We start from the raw sequence: 13,423 nt of genomic DNA, 5'->3' as shown, positions 1-13,423 counted from the left end.
TAGAATAGAAAATGTAAACATCTGCCCTGGTAGAAGCCACATATTTTGTGGGGGATGAGAGAATTGCATTCATAATTCTTTGATTCATATAGTAATCCACAAATATTTGTGACTGATATGTTGCGCCCTAGGTGTTTTGGTACTTTTAAATAAGTCACAGTCATAGTTCTTGAAAAGCCCACAGTATAGTGGACAAAACAGACAGAAGTTAAGTAAAATGTTGGCAAAGCAGTACTTACTACTTGGGAAAGCCAGAAACGTCTGCAGAAAGAAAGTGACACTTGATCTGGGTCTTGTTGGACCTTTCTAAAGGTACAGAAAAATAGAATGAGAGTGCAGAATCAAGAATATTGGCCCATGTAGAAAATTGGGGAAGGTTTATAAGAGTGAAAAGTATGACCAGATAAGTTTCAAGCAGCCCAAGAAGAGTTTTCTATTTTATCCACAAGAAGGGAAGCTAAATTTCCAGTGAATACAAGCAAGTTTTCTTTTGATATTTTTTAAAATTGGGGTATAGTTGCTTTACAAGTTTGGATTAGTTTCTGCTGTACAACAAAGTTAATCATTTATATATATACACATAGCCCATCTTTCTTGGACCTACCTCCCAGACCCCTGCATCCCACCCATCCAAGTCATCATCATCCAAGCACCAAGCTGAGCTCCCTGCACTGTACAGCAGGTTCCCACTAGTGATCTATTGGAGAAGACACTTGAGAGTCCCTTGGACTGCAAGGAGATCCAGCCAGTCCTTCTTAAAGGAGATCAGTCCTGAGTGTTCATTGGAAGGACTGATGTTGAAGCTGAAACTCCAATACTTTGGCCACCTCATGCGAAGAGCTGACTCATGGAAAAAGACCCTGATGCTGGGAAAGATTGAGGGCAGGAGGAGAAGGGGATGACAGAGGATGAGATGGTGGCATGGTATCATTGACTCAATGGACATGAGTTTGGGTGGACTCCGGGTGTTGGTGATGTACAGGGAGGCATGGCCTGCTGTAGCCCATGGGATCGAAAAGAGTCGGCCATGACTGAGCGACTGAACTGAACTAAATGTATATATGTCAATTCCAGTCTCCCAGTTCTTCACACAAATTCCGCCTGCTCATTGTACACATCCATTCATTGTCTATTCCTTATGTCTGTGTCTCTATTTCGGCCCTACAAATGGACAAAGAAGATGTGGCACAATTATATACAATGGAATTTAACCACAAAAAGGAACACAATTGGGTCATTTATAGAGACATGGACAGTCCTACAGCCTGTCATACAGAGTGAAATAAGTCAAAAAAGTCAAAAACAAATATTGTATATTAACATATGTATATGAAATCAAGAAAAATGGTAGAGATGAATTTTTTGTTGATTTTTTTACACTGTATTCAGATAAAATTACAAATAAAAACTATACAAAGTAGTGACTTCTTTTCTTTTCTTTGAATCTTATGACCAGAAATATTTAAGATAGGTTTAATATTGAGTGCAAGTTTTGCTGAAATGACTGACTGCCAATGCCAGATCCTTAATTGTTCTAATATTTGAATACTGTTTAAGATAAATCTTGACTTCTCCAAGTTTGGATAATGTGCATTTCAGGATGGGCGTACACCTATCTATGGATAGTGATGTGCTTACCTACACTGCCTTTACTTCCAGTGCACTGAATGTTGGAGGTTATGTAATGATTTGATAAATTAGACTGAGGACAGGTTAAAACACTACTAGCCACCAAATAGTTTTGCACACCAAGGGTTCCCAATACAATGCTTTCATTATGTTTTTTCCCCAAGCTATGCATGGAACTAAATTTGATTTTGACATAACAAGCCAGTCCACAATAACCAAAAATACCAATAGAACAAATCTTTAGATGTTGTAAAATTGAATAGCTATGCTAACTGAAGTACATTTTACTCATTAAAATTTTTTCAAAAAACAAAAAGCTAACCAGCACTGTCCCAGTGTTTTTCACAGTCTGATAATATCTTCCAAAATTATATAAATATACTTTTCTGCAATAATTGGTATTCAAAAGAGTACTATTAAGAGAATCTAAATGCTCTTTAATTACTGTATCAGAAAATAAAAATACAGTTTCATTTCTCATACTACAATGCAACTTTATTTTACTTTATTCAGAGACTCAATTGTACATATATATAAAAATGCATGTCTTTTTAAAGGTACGTTAAAAAACAACAGATTTACTGTAAAACCAGCAAGGAAATATTTCGCATCTGTTTCTCATTTGTTTTAGGAAAATTTCTTCTGACTAACCTTTGCCCAAATTGTACCTTTTCATCCTTGAAACAAAGAATGCTCAGCAGCATTTATAGAAATTCACAAGTAAACAAGTGTCATTTATCTCATCAACCATGTTGCCAGCTACAATTCCACTTTCAGTGAAAGGGGAAAAGCTTCTTCCTGAATTTGAAACCCTCCTTTTTTGCTTACCATTTCTTGGAAATTAGAACAGACAGTTTGAGATCATGAATAATGACATAAAACAATAGAACGCTATCACATACAAACACAACCCAGGGGATGACAATCTCTGAATAATGCTTGGGAGACTGTTTTCTCATTAGGACCTACGTTATTTTTATAATCTCCTACAGGAACCATTTAGGACATCACAAGATTCAAAAGGAAGGCCAGCTAGTAAAGATACAGAAATTATTTTGGGGGTTACTCCTATGAAAGGATCTCTCTGGCGCCATTGTTATTTTAAGAGACACGTTATTACTGTAGAGGAGAATCAGGTCAAATTAAATTAAAGAAAATGATTCTGAAGAGATTTATCATATGTTAAAATGGTTTTGAAGAAATATTCTTCTCCATAGGTTAATGATAAAACATTTTCTAAAGAAATAATTAGATTCCACAGGTTTTGAGCATTATTGTTTTATTAAGAAAAAGAGAATTGAAAAGAAAAGAAAATATGTTAATTATAAAATAGTAGCACTGTTAATTAGGGTTTTACACCCTCGAGCAGTCTTCAAATACAAGTGAATCCTGTCTGAGGTAGGTAAGCAGATCTGAATGGGCTCTGCCAATGAGACCACACAGACTGTCCCTGACAAAGTTGGAATTAAGAGTTCTTACCTCTTCTAGTGCCAAAGGGCCCATTTTTCTACCAGCAAAACTCCTCATTCAAAAGATGATTTCAGGCCGGAAATAAATACATAATCATAAAAATCTTAAGTGAGTTATGCTTTTATCTTAAACCCTTTGATATAAAAGGGTTCTGTGTTTTTATTTATTTATTTTTCTTTTTGAGAATGATACAAATCCAAAGTAGGAAGGAACTTATTGTTTCAGATAACAATAAGAATGGAAATAGATTTATTTCTAGCTTCCTGAATTTTCTCAAACCCAACTTTATCTTAGTTGCCTGATTCATTTCCTTTCCTAATTTAGACAGAAACGTGGATTTTATTTATAGTTTAATTCAGCTAAAATTAAATCAGTAGTTAGGTCAAGTTACCTCTGACACCATTTGCTTTCTGTTATCTGTTAAACTGCTGTTGTCACACCATTTCCCATGGGGGATATTAAACCAAATTTGACTTACTTTATTTTTCCCTGTGGAAAAATTCTGCAGCTCTTTGAGACTCCACAGACTGTAGCCTGGCAGGCTCCTCTGTCCTTGGAAATATCCAGACAAGAATACCGGAGCCATTTCCTCCAGGGAATCTTCTTGACTCGGAGATCAAACTTGGGAGTCAGATCTTGCAGGCAGATTCTTTACCACCTTACCCACCAGGGAAACCCCTATTTTCCTCTGTGGAAAAACTTACCATCCTTAAATGACAGAAGATCTTCAGAAGATTTGAAAGAATATGGCAAATGTAAATTGTGAAGTCAGAATTGCTATTACTAAATAGACACCAATCCTGAATATTCTTTGGAAGGACTGATGCTGAAGCTGAAGCTCCAATATTTTGACCACCTGATGCAAACAGCTGACTCATTGAAAAAGATCCTGATGCTGGGAAAGATTGAAAGCAAAAGGAGAAGAGGGTGGCAGAGGGTGAAACAGTTAGATAGCATTATTCACTCCAGGGACATGAATTTGATCAAACCCTGGGAGATAGTGAAGGACAGAAAGCCTGATGTGCTGCAGTTCACGTGGTCACAAAAAGTGGAACACAACTTAGCAACTGAAGAAGAACAACAACAAATAGACACAGATTGAAATTGATAAAAATTACATCTAAACAGCTTAAGAGGAAAAAATAATATCCATTCCAACAGTCCAGAGAAAACACATCCCTCTGGAAATCTTTCTATCAATAATCAGAAAAGATCTAGCTAGATATTTAGGTAAAAGCAGAGGTATTGTTGTAGTGGTGGAGCAAAGAAATCTTTTATCAAATATTACTGGCTAAATTGTCTAGGAATCTAGAAATTGACTGCTCTGTTCTCATTGTTGCCATCTTAAAAAATTGTAAGGAGCAGATAAAAACTGTTCACCCTTGCATTATTACATTAAAAATAGTAACACTGTTATGACTTAGATGGGTCAGATATTGAACTTGAAATGACTCCTAGGATGACTTGTTATCTTTCATGTCCAGAATCTAAAAATTAATCTGTATCATTTAAGAAATTGCTTAGGCATATGTGCTCGGAAACAACTCCCTCCTATTTACCACACACACACCCAAAAGTCCATTATTTTATCTACAATGAAAGACTAAAATGACCCAAGAGTTTTGGATCAATCCCAACACTGATTGAGCTTGATCTGCAAATACAAGGAAAGTTGGACCAGCAAAGAACCTCAAAATTGCAGCTAAAGTCTGCAATCTTGGCTGCTTTAAGGAAAGGAGGTCATTATGAAGCAGTATAACAGAAATAAAAATAAAACAACTAAATATTAATTACGTATATATACAACAGACTCTTTATCTATTAATATTGGTCTTCACAGCAAAAAATATTGTATTTTTGGAGGATGCAGAAGAAAGATGCGTAAGCCACAATGATACCAATATTTTTAAACATAGATATTTTTTAAAAATAGGTCTTCCCAGGTGGCTCAGAGATAAAGAATCTGCCTGCTAATGCAAGAGACACAGGAGATGCAGGTTCAATCCCTGTGGTGGGAAGATCTCCTGGAGAAGAAAATAGTAATTCACTCCAGTATTCTTGCCTGGAATATTCCATGGACAGTAGAGCCTGGTGGGCGTCACAAGGAGTTGGATGTAACTGAGCAACGGAGCACATTGTACTACTATTAAAAAAAATAGTGACATCATCATAAAAAGTAAAATTTGAATGGTAAATAGTCTGGAAGATAAATGTAACATATTAAATTCAATGAGCTCAAGGTAATATAGATATATATTTATTAGCATGTTTATCAGAGAAGGCAATGGCACTCCACTCCAGTACTCTTGCCTGGAGAATCCCCTGGATAGAGGAGCCTGGTGGGCTGCAGTCCATGGGGTCGCTAAGAGTCGGACACAACTGGGCGACTTCACTTTCACGTTTCACTTTCATGCATTGGAGAAGGACATGGCAACCCACTCCAGTGTTCTTGCCTGGAGAATCCCAGGGACAGGGGAGCCTGATGGGTTGCCATCTATGGGGTCGCACAGGGTCGGACACAACTGAAGCGACTTAGCAGCAGCAGCAGCATGTTTAAAAACAGATATTTATTAATATTTAAGTGGAATACCTCATAGGTAGGGGAAAAATGAAATAATTGCTTTAGTGAGTTTGAAGAGAGAGGTGTGCATTTAAATTCTTGAAAATAGGATTTCCCTGAGGGTCTAGTATTACAGAATCCATCTTTCAACCTAGGGGACTCGGGCTTCAATCCCTGGTTGAGGAACTAGGACTCCACATGCCATGGGGCAGCTAAGCCTGTGAAACATAACCAGAGATCCCACGGGTTGCGATAAGAGATGCCAAAGCATTGCAACTAGAAACATCCATGGGCCGCAGCTAGGACCCACTACGGTCAAATAAAATATAAAAGACTTAATACTTGAAACGGAGAAGGCACTGACGACCCGCTCCAGTACTCTTGGAAAATCCCATGGACGGAGGAGCCTGGTAGGCTGCATTCCATGGGGTCACGAAGAGTCGGACAAGACTGAGCAACTTCACTTTCACTTTTCACTTCCATGCATTGGAGAAGGAAATGGTGACCCACTCCAATGTTCTGGCCTGTAGAATCCCAGGGAAGGAGGAGCCTTGTGGGCTGCCATCTATGGGGTCGCACAGAGTCAGACACTGACTGACATGACTTAGCAGCAGCAGCAATACTTGAAAACAGATGCAGTGAGTTTCCATATATTTCTTTAAGGGGAGAAAGTAAATCAGTGCATGACTAACTAACCAGACTTCTGGATGTAACAGAATTATGAGCTCATCGTTCAATCAAATACAAACTGGACAAAGAGTAGTAATCAGATAAGCCTGGTGTGATTTCATAGAGCCAGAGACACTCACAGAGGCATTCTTTGATTGTGTCTATTGAGCTTAAAGTAGGTGTAGGATCAGTGGAGTTATTTCTCCACTGACCTCCAGTAGCATATTGGGCACATGCTGACCTGGGGAGTACCTCTTTCAGTATCCTATCATTTTGCCTTTTCATACTGTTCATGGGGTTCTCAAGGCAAGAATACTGAAGTGGTTTGCCATTCCCTTCTCCAGTGGACCACATTCTGTCAGACCTCTCCACCATGACCCTCCTGTCTTGGATTGCCCTGCGGGCATGGCTTAGTTTCATTGAGTTAGACAAGGCTGTGGTCCCAGTGTGATTAGATTGACTAGTTTTCTGTGAGTATGGTTTCAGTGTGTCTGCCTTCTGATGCCCTGTAACAACACCTACCATCTTACTTGGGTTTCTCTTACCTTGGGTGTGGGGTATCTCTTCATGGCTGCTTCTTACCTAGGATGAGGGGTATCTCCTCCAACCACCCTTCCTAATCTTCAACGTGGGATGGCTCCTCTAGGCCCTCCTGCGCCCACACAGCCACCACTCCTTAGGCGTGGGGTTGCTCCTCCTGGAAAGAATGAAGGGATGGAGCCAAAGCAAAAACAATACCCAGCTGTGGATGTGACTGGTGATAGAAGCAAGGTTCGATGCTGTAAAGAGCAATATTGCATAGGAACCTGGAATGTCATGTCCATGAATCAAGGCAAATTGGAAGTGGTCAAACAGGAGATGGCAAGAGTGAGTGTCGACATTCTAGGAATCAGCGAACTAAAATGGGTGAATTTAACTCAGATGACCATTCTATGTACTACTGGAGGCAGAAATCCCTCAGAAGAAATGGAGTAGCCATCATGGTCGACAAAAGAGTCTGAAATGCAGTACTTGGATGCAATCTCAAAAACGACAGAATGATCTCTGTTCATTTCCAAGGCAAACCATTCAATATCACAGTAATCCAAGTCTATGCTCCAACCACTAACACTGACGAAGCTGAAGATGAACGGTTCTATGAAGACCTACAAGACCTTTTAGAACTAACACCCCAAAAAGATGTCCTTTTCATTATAGGGGACTGGAATGCAAAAGTAGGAAATCAAGAAACACCTGGAGTAACAGGCAAATTTGGCCTTGGAATGTGGAATGAAGCAGGGCAAAGACTAATAGCGTTTGGCCAAGAAAATGCACTGGTCATAGCAAACACCCTCTTCCAACAACACAAGAGAAGACTCTACAAGTGGACATCAACAGATGGTCAACACCAAAATCAGATTGATTGTATTCTCTGCAGCAAAAGATGGAGAAGCTCTATACAGTCAACAAAAACAAGACCAGGAGCTGACTGTGGCTCAGATCATGAACTCCTTATTACCAAATTAAGACTGAAATTGAAGAAAGCAGGGAAAACTGCTAGATCTTTCAGGTATGACCTAAATCAAATCCCTTATGATTATACAGTGGAAGTGAGAAATAGATTTAAGGGCCTAGATCTGATGGATAGAGTGCCTGATGAATTATGAAATAAGGTCCTTGACATTGTACAGGAGACAGGGATCAAGATCATCCCCATAGAAAAGAAATGCAAAAAAGCAAAATGACTGTCTGGGGAAGCCTTACAAACAGCTGTGAAAAGAAGAGAAGCAAAAAGCCAAGGAGAAAAGGAAAGATATAAGCACCAGAATGCAGAGTTCCAAAGAATAGCAAGAAGAGATAAGAAAGCCTTCTTTAGTGATCAGTGCAAAGAAATAGAGGAAAACAACAGAATGGGAAAGACTAGAGATCTCTTCAAGAAAATTAGAGATACCAAGAGAATATTTCATGCAAAGATGGGCTTGATAAAGGACAGAAATGGTCTGGACCTAACATAAGCAGAAGATATTAAGAAGAGGTGGCAAGAATACACAGAAGAACTGTACAAAAAAGATTTTCATGACCTGGATAATCACGATGGTGTGACCACTCATCTAGAGCCAGACATCCTGGAATGTGAAGTCAAGTGGGCCTTAGAAAGCATCACTACGAACAAAGCTAGTGGAGGTGATGGAATTCCAGTTGAGCTATTTCAAATCTTGAAAGATGATGTTGTGAAAGTGCTGCACTCAATATGCCATCAAATTTGGAAAAATTAACAGTGGCCACAGGACTGGAAAAGGTCAGTTTTCATTCCAATCCCAAAGAAATGCAATGCCAAAGAATGCTCAAACTACCGCACAATTGCACTCATCTCACATGCTAGCAAAGTAATGCTCAAAATTCTCCAAGCAAGGCTTAAGCAATATGTGAACTGTGCACTTCTTGCTGTTCAAGCTAAAGGCAGAGGAACTGGAGATCAAATTGCCGACATCCACTGGATCCTTGAAAAAGCAAGAGAGTTCCAGAAAAACATCTATTTCTGCTTTATTGACTATGCCAAAGCCTTTGACTGTGTGGATCACAATAAACTGTGGAAAATTTTGACAGAGATGGGAATACCAGACCACCTGACCTGCCTCTTGAGAAATCTGTATGCAGGCCAGGAAGCAACAGTTAGAACTGGTCATGGAACAACAGACTGATTCCAAATAGGAAAAGGAGTACGTCAAGGCTATATATTGTCACCCTCTTATTTAACTTCTATGCAGAGTACATCATGAGAAACACTGAACTGGAAGAAACACAAGCTGGAATCAAGATTGCCGGGGGAAATATCAATAACCTCAGATATGCAGATGACACCAGCCTTATGGCAGAAAGTGAAGAGGAGCTAAAAAGCCTCTTGATGAAAGTGAAAGAGGAGAGTAAAAAAGTTGGCTTAAAGCTCAACATTCAGAAAATGAAGATTATGGCATCTGGTCCCATCACTTCATGGAAAATAGATGGGGAAACAGTGGAAACAGTGTCAGACTTTATTTTGGGGGGCTCCAAAATCACTGCAGATGGTGACTGCAGCCATGAAATTAAAAGATGCTTACTCCTTGGAAGAAAAGTTATGACCAACCTAGATAGCATATTCAAAAGCAGAGACATTGCTTTGACAACTAAGGTCCGTCTAGTCAAGACTATGGTTTTTCCAGTAATCATGTACGGATGTGAGTTGGACTATGAAGAAGGCTGAGCACCGAAGAATTGATGCTTTTGAACTGTGGTTATGGAGAAGACTCTCGAGAGTCCCTTGGACTGCAAGGAGATCCAACCAGTCCATTCTGAAGGAGATCAACCCTAGGATTTCTTTGGAAGGAATGATGCTAAAGCTGAAACTCCTGTACTTTGGCCACCTCATGTGAAGAGTTGACTCACTGGAAAAGACTTTGATGCTGAGAGGGATTGGGGGCAGGAGAAAAAGGGGATGACAGAGGATGAGGTGGCTGGATGGCATCGCTGACTCGAAGGACACGAGTCTGAGTGAACTCCAGGAGTTGGCGATGGACAGGGAGGCCCGGCATGCCGCGATTCATGGGGTCGCAAAGAGTCAGACAGGACTGAGCGACTGAACTGAACTGAACTGAGGATCAGTGGATTCAAGAACCACTGCTTGAGAGAACTGCTAGACTTTGTTCATTTCCACAAAATGCTATGGGAGGAAGATTTAAATATTTCAGGAATATATTTTGCCAAAATAACCTGGTAGAAATAAACAAGTAATAAGACATAGTTTACAAGAAGAAAACAGGAGCAGAATCAAAGAAGGTTAAGGCACTGTAATTCTGCATTTAAAAAGCACTTGCCTATTTGTTGTTGTTTTAATAGAAGAAATCTTCTCACAGATAAAAAATGAAAAATTCACTTGCAACACAGAGGTGAGTGTGTGCTGGTCAAAGAGGCAACAATAGTAAACAATCTAATAAGCAATAAATATTAGATTTTTTTTTCCCTTCTTCTAGGAAAGCTCTGTTTCCATTCTTCTGCCATACAGGAATGGGGTCCATCGTGCCCTTCACTTTGTACAGTGAAGCCATTATTCTTCCACCATTATTCATTCATATATCTTTTACTGTAATCTAAGCAATTCACATACCGCATGTAATTTTTTTGTCTGCCCTTGGGATTTCCAGGGAACTTGAATACTAACTCATGTGACTTCCTCCACCAAGTCATGTTAGACATTGAGTACTCCCATCACTTCATCTTTTAAAATAATTTTCACTCTTGTATTTCTTCTAAAATGTACCTGTAAAATAATATCTTCTTTAAAAAAATTGTGCATTTTCCTTTCTGATAGAATTCTGAATCAGTCAACTTTCGCTACGTTCTTTGGTAGCTTAAAAAAAATGTTGGCTTGTGGTGCAACAAAGTAGAACATGCGCATACAACTTAAAGGTAACTGTGGAGGAACAAGGCCAGAGTGATAGGACTGTGTGGTTATCTTAACAAAAGGACAAAAATTACAGCAGTCAGATCAGTGAAGGATATAATTTCCCTTTTCTAGCTTTTTAAAACAGACAGCTCCAAGCTTTAATTTGCTGACAAAAGTTGAATGTGCCATTCAAATATCTTTATTTAATTCTATGCATTGGTTGAGATCAGTCATATGCTTTGAAAACAATAGAGCATGTGGCAGAGTTCAAACTTAATTTTGAGTTTGATTCACCCATTTCAAAATTCAGTAACATTTTTCACTTAATTATAATGCAAACCAAGATTGATTCTAAAGTAAATAAATAAAAGTGGGATAATGGTAAAAGTAGACTTCCCTGGTGGCTCAGTTGTAAAGAACTTGCCTGCCAATGGAGGAGCCACAGGATCATACTTGGGTTTGATCCCTTGGTGGGGAAGATCCTCCAGAGAAGAAAACGGAAACCCACTCCAGTATTCTTGCATGGGAAGTCCAATGTACAGAGGAATCTAGTGGGCTACAGGGCATGGGGTCACAAAAGAGTTGGACACAACTTAGCAACTGAGCACACAGTGGTAAAATTACTAATGGATAACATATTCAGTTCAGTTCAGTTCAGTTCAGTCGCTCAGTCATGTCCAACTCTTTGCAACCCCATCACCACAACATGCCAGACCTCCCTGTCCACCACCAACTCCCAGAGTCCACCCAAACCCATGTCCATTGAGTCTGTGATGCCATCCAACCACCTCATCCTCTATCGTCCCCTTGTCCACCTGCCCTCAATCTTTCCCACATCAGCGTCTTTTCAAATGAGTCAGCTCTCCTCATCAGGTGGCCAAATTAACAGATTTTAAAAGTATATATACACTTACTATATATTATTTATATATATCTTGGAGATATAAAGTCTTCCTCAGTGATTGATGCAAAGAAATACAGGAAAGCTATAGAATGGGAAAGACTAGAGATCTCTTCAAGAAAATTTGAGATACCAAGGAAACATTTCATGCAAAGATGGGCACAATAAAGGACAGAAATGGTACAGACCTAACAGAAGCAAAAGATATTAAGAGGTGTCAAGAATACACAGAAGAAATATGCCAAAAAGATCTTCATGACCCAGATAATCACAATGCTGTGATCACTCACCTAGAGCCAGACATTCTGGAATGCAAAGTCAAGTGGGCCTTAGGAAGCATCACTACGAACAATGCTAGTAGAGGTGATGGACTTTCAGTTGAGCTATTTCAAATCCTAAAACATGATGCTGTGAAAGTACTGCACTCACTGTGCCAGCAAATTTGGAAAACTCAACAGTGGCCACAGGACTGGAAAAGGTCAGTTTTCATTACAGTCCCAAAGAAAGACAATGCCAAAGAATGCTCAAACTACCACACAATTGCACTCATCTCACAGGCTAGTAAAGTAATGCTCAAAATTCTCCAAGCCAGGCTTCAACGGTACATGAACCATGAACTTCCTGATGTTCAAGCTGGATTTAGAAAAGGCAGAAGAACCAGAAATCAAATTGCCAACATCCATTGCATCATTGAAAAAGCAAGGGAGCTCCAGCAAAAACATCTACTTCTGCTTTATTGACAATGCAAAGCCTTGACTGTGTGTATCACAGCCAACCTGGAAGTTCTAAAGAGATGGGAATACCAGATCACCTTACCTGCTTCCTGAGAAATGTGTATGCAGTTCAGGAAGCAACAGTTAGAACTGGACATGGAATAATAGACTGGTTCCAAATAGGAAAAGGAGTACGTCAAGGCTATACATTGTCACGTTGCTTATTTAATTTCTATGCAGAGTACATCATGAGAAACACTGTGCTGGAAGAAGCACAAGCTGGAATCAAGATTGCTGGGAGAAATATCAATAACCTCAGATATACAGATGACACCACTCTTATGGCAGAAAGCAAAGAAGGAGCACCTCTTGATGAAAGTGAAAGAGGAGAGTGAAAAAGTTAGTTTAAAACTCAACATTCAGAAAACTAAGATCATGGCATTTGGTCCCATCACTTCATGGTAGATAGATGGGGAAACAATGGAAACAGTGACAGACTTTATTTTTGGTGGCTTCAAAATCACTGCAGATGGTGACTGCAGCCATGTCATTAAAAGACGCTGCTTGGAAGAAAAGTTATGATCAACCTAGACAGCATATTAAAAAGCAGAGACATTACTTGGCCAACAAAGAGTTCATCTAGTCAAAGCTATGGTTTTTCCAGTAGTCATGTATGGATGAGAGGCATATATGAGAGTTGGACTACAAAGAAAACTGAGCACCGAAGAATTGATGCTTTTGAACCGTGGTGTTGAAGAAGACTCTTGGGAGTCCCTTAGACTGCAAGAGATCCAGCCAGTGCATCTTAAAGGAATTCAGTCCTGAATATTCATTGGAAGGACTGTTGCTGAAGCTGAAATCCAATACTTTGGCCACTTGATGTGAATAACTGACTCATGGGAAAGACTCTGAAGCTGGAAAAGATTGAGGGCAGGAGGAGAAGGGGATGACAGAGGATGAGATGGTTGGATGGAATCACTGAATCAATGAACATGAATTTGAGGAAACTCCAAGAATTGGTGATGAACAGGGAGGCCTGGTGTGCTGCAGTCCATGGGGTTGTAAAGAGTCAGATAGAGTGA

The sequence above is a fragment of the Ovis aries genome, chromosome 1 (genome assembly GCF_016772045.2).
Source record: "Ovis aries strain OAR_USU_Benz2616 breed Rambouillet chromosome 1, ARS-UI_Ramb_v3.0, whole genome shotgun sequence".
In the NCBI taxonomy this organism is placed as follows: Eukaryota; Metazoa; Chordata; class Mammalia; order Artiodactyla; family Bovidae; genus Ovis; species Ovis aries.
This window is presented reverse-complemented; position numbering follows the sequence as displayed.